Source organism: Tiliqua scincoides, chromosome 7 (assembly GCF_035046505.1).
Source record: "Tiliqua scincoides isolate rTilSci1 chromosome 7, rTilSci1.hap2, whole genome shotgun sequence".
NCBI classification, from domain to species: Eukaryota; Metazoa; Chordata; class Lepidosauria; order Squamata; family Scincidae; genus Tiliqua; species Tiliqua scincoides.
Window position 1 is genome coordinate 17950836 of NC_089827.1, and position 4402 is coordinate 17955237.

A 4402-nucleotide genomic window follows, 5' to 3' on the forward strand; every position below is an offset into this window, starting at 1 on the left:
CTTTTCAACCTGATCTCTGCACAGGGATGCTATGGGCAGTTGCTTCTATTACCCCGCATTCCAGCAGGCTGTGCAGCAGGATGTCTGGGCAGACACGACTGCCAGGAGTGTCCCTGTGCAGGGATCAGGTTGAGAAATAATGGTGGAACGGTAAGTACCACTCATGGAGGGGGGTTTGAAACTTCAAATCTGGCCCGCAGGCCAGGGTTTGGCGAGCCCTGGACTAGATGGACCATTCTTTGACTGGCGATGTGGTACTGCTAAGATGTTCAATTTGGATTCATTCTTCTCAATTTTGTATGGAGGACGTATTTGTTGTTGTCAGCTGCTTTAAGGCCCAATCCTATCCAACTTCCCAGTGCCAGTGCAGCTGCAATGCAACCTTGAGGAAAAGGAACAAATGTTCCCTTACCTGGAGGAGGCCTCCATGATTACCCCCTCACTGCAGAATGCAGCACATGCCCCATTGGCAAGTCTGCACTGGTGCTAGAGAATTGGATAGGATTTGGCCCTTAGACCAGGAAAACAGCACATAAATGCATCTCACTTTTAAAAAGTCAAAGTAGATAGCTACATAAATGTGTGCTTAAGGGATGTGCTTACCACTGCAAGCACCTCTTATACAACTCAGGAGAACCACTGCAGGTAGCTGCTTTGGGAATAAGTATCGCTTTGGGACAGATTTTTGCCAGGAAAAATATCAGGAGGATAAAGAATTAATCTCCCCTCCTTGCATACAACAGTCCAAATCAGGATCTGTTTCCCTGCTGCTGGTTTGTTTTGTTTGTGAAAGAAGCGGTACTTCTTTCTGCAAGCGTGCCTCTTGAACATACATGCTAAACATTGCCAATCACAAGTTGTTGTTGTTGTTGGGGGGGGGGGGTCCTGTGACAAAGTCCTGCATTGGGCCTCCCCAATTGGCATTGGTACTGAGTGTTAAGAGGTTGTCTGGCCTAGTGAGCCCTTTATCAGTGCCTGACCTGTCCGGTCCTGATGCAAAGTACTCTAAAGTAACTATTTTCAACCAGTACACCGCAGCCACAAAAAGTCAGCAGGTGCGCTACAGAAGTTTGGGCGAGGGCCATTTATTCGTAGGACCGTTGGGGGATGTGAGCATCCCACAAGCAGCATGGTGAGCCTTGTCAGTTGTCCAAAACGGCAAGTGCCTATGCTTTGCCTGTGTCTATGCTGGGAATGACTCTGATGGTGAATAGGAGGGACCACTTACAAGGCGCATTGCAGTGCCTGCAGTACTTACTGCACCTCCTCTTTCTGGCTATGCAACTGTGCCGGGGCAAGGGGACAAATGTCCCTTTACCTCAAAGAGACCTCCGGTAGCTGAAATTCCCCTACGGGATGCAGCACGGCCTGTGCCGGTACCTCCATTTCCATGTGGAGGTATATACTGGATTAGGCTGTTTGTCTCTCTGTGACGAGGGGGGCGGGAGTGGAATTGAAAACGCCGCAGACTTATTTTCAAACCCAAACCTAGAGAACCGTAGCGATAACTCTAATTTCAACATATGAAAAAGTATGTCTAGGTCAGGGATGGAGCCTTCCACCCTAATGCCTCCTTGGCAGCTGTATGTGTTAGTTTCCTGTGAATGTGTGTGACCAGAGAGGGCCAGCTGCCTTGTTGTAACATCTACAAAGGGCTCCATTTGGTTTCTGCGATTGCAATGGCTGTGCAAAGGACGTAACATGAGTTCTCTTGTCTTCAGCGTCTTAAACCACGGCTTCGTTCTGCAGGAGGCGTCCATTTCCTGTGTGCGCCTTTATCCTGCAGGACCAACGCAGCTGTGAACACCCTTGTCTTGTAACCATTTGAAACACAGACGCGTCCCACCATTTCAAGGCATGTAGGGCTGTTTCTTTTCTGCAGCTCAAGTTACGCCGTCGAGTTGAGGTTGTGAGGCTGGTTGCTAATGTTAGGATTAAGTGATCTATTCCTTTTTTCCACTTGTTTAATGTTTACGCTGAGGAGTACTACAGCAACTCCAACTACATTAATAAAAACGTTGGCTATCAAATATCAGTAAAGTCTCTTCATTTTAAGAGCTGTTAGGGTAATGAAAGTACTTCAAGGTGGAATAGGGGGGTGGGGGGGCAGGGGAGGCCCCATTTGCCAAAGACAGTTGCTGGCTTGGAACAGTTCCATCTCCTGTTTCCCTATAAAACATTTATTTGGAGAAAAACTAGTCAGGAATGTTGATATTATAATACACTGTTATTCTTATGTCCCCTCTGCTCGGTGATGAAAGTGCTACATATATTAACAATGTCACATTCCCAAGGAGAGTGAGTAAAACAAATGAAAGGGCGCCCCAGGACCTTAAAATAGCAGACAGATTTTCTGAAAAATAACCTTTGCTCAGTGTGTTTTAAGTATGGGTGTCCCCCTTTATCCATGGATCCGGTATCCACGGTTTCAGTTCTCCACGGTTCTCTCTCTCTTTTTTTTTTTTTTTGGTTGGCAACCTTCAGTCTCGAAAGACTATAGTATAAGCCTACAGCACCAGGTATTCCCAGGCGGTCTCCCATCCAAGTACTAACCAGGCCTGACCCTGCTTAGCTTCCAAGATCAGACGAGATCAGGCATGTGCAGGGTAACACGGTTCTCTGTACTCCCCCCTACCCACTACCTTCTGTTTTCTTCACTAACAAGCAGGAATGTTTCTTGCTTTTACAGACGCTACAAGACGAATGTGACAGGCAGGCAGGCAGTCTGCATGCTGGAGGGACACAGTAAGAACATTAACAGGAAGCAGGCTTTTTTTTTTAAACATTCTGTGTCCCTTTATTGTTCAGGCTGCCTGCCTTCCTGTCGCATTCCTCTTGTAGAGTCTGTAAAAACAAGAAACATGCCTGCTTGTTAGTGAAGCAAATGGAAGGAAATGGGTGGGATCCAGGGCATATGGAGTCATGGAACATTGTGTCCCCTTTTATCCGCAGGGAGGGGCCTGGAATGGATCCCCAGTGGATATGGAGGGGGAGGGGATGCCTGTACTATTACAAACCACAGTAACAGTTAAATTTTTTTCAGCATGTCTGTGATATGTAGGACAAATGGGCAAAGGATGAAGCATCTAGCAACCGACACCCTATTCCAGCCTGCCTCATTCTGTAACTGGGTTTGACTTGGATGGTAGATTGCTGCCACCGCTCACCCCCAGGGAAAACGAGACACAAGGAGGCTGCGTTGGGGAACTCTTCTTTCCGGAAGCATGGAGATCCCCCAAAGCCCTAGGATTCTCCTTAAAAGCTTGAGAGTAGCAAAGGCCGGTGGTCTGAAAAGATGGAACAACCAACACTCCCAAGTGAACGGAGACCAAGCAGGTTAAAACAGTACCAGTAAAAGAGTTTATTTAAAATAAATAGACCAAAAGGGAAAAGGTAAAAAACAAGGGATTTAGAGAATCATGGAAAGGCGAATGAGGATTTAGGCAGATGGGTTGGCATGGAGAACAAAAGCCAAAGCTGAAAATAACACAAAGCACTGTTGGTATGTTTCGTATCCGAGGTACTCGCACAAATCCAGGGTCTTGCTCTTACACCAAGAAAGGCAGATGCTTTCCATCACTGCATCCAACACACTGGATGAGAGATCCTGGCAAGTACCTCCAAAAGGTATGCACATGGTCCTACTTTTTATAACCTGTGGATTACTGAGGCTTTCCTTTAGGAGGCATCAGCTTGCAGCTTGATTTTTTCTGTTCTTGGAACTCATGAGTGATTGGGAACGTACCAGGGGGCAGGTTAAAAATAACTCCTGCAGGCTGCCCAGTGGTCATAATCCACACTGCTGGGGGAACTGCTGGCGATAACATGGGGGATAACAGGGGTTAGGGCTAGGCAGACAGTCTTACTCCAAAACTGGAAATAAGCCTGGCTGAGGGAAAGAGTCAAGTGAGTATTTGCAAGCAAGAATTGGCAGGCGCAGCAACTGTTACCCTGCAGATGCCTGATCTTGTCTGATCTCAGAAGCTAAGCAGGGTCAGGCCTGGTTAATACTTGGATGGGAAACTGCTTGGGAATACTGGGTGCCGCAGGCTTCTACCATAGTCTTTTGAGACTGAAGGCTGCCAACCAACCAGAACAGGTTATGTACATCTTCTTTGCTCTCATTGATCCTCCCTCATAGGTGTTCCTCTCAACACATTTTCCTTATTCTGGCAAACCTGGGTTTGGAATCGTGTTTGTAGTAATAACATCTCTATTGAAATGTGCATTTGAGAATTTCTATCAACTATGATAGGATTACATGGTCTACATCAGGGGTGTCCAAAGTTTTTGGCAGGAGGGCCACATCATCTCTCTGACACTGTGTCGGGGGCCGGGGGAAAAAACTAATTGATTTACATTTAAAATTTGAATAAATTTACATAAGTTTACATAAATGAAT

At 46.5% G+C, this 4402-nt stretch overlaps 1 pseudogene; it reads right to left on the reverse strand.

The window, feature by feature from the left end:
• Positions 1 to 2504: 2504 nt before the first annotated feature.
• On the reverse strand, positions 2505 to 2623 carry LOC136657871 (5S ribosomal RNA; annotated as a pseudogene).
• Between the last annotated feature and the right edge of the window lie 1779 nt (positions 2624 to 4402).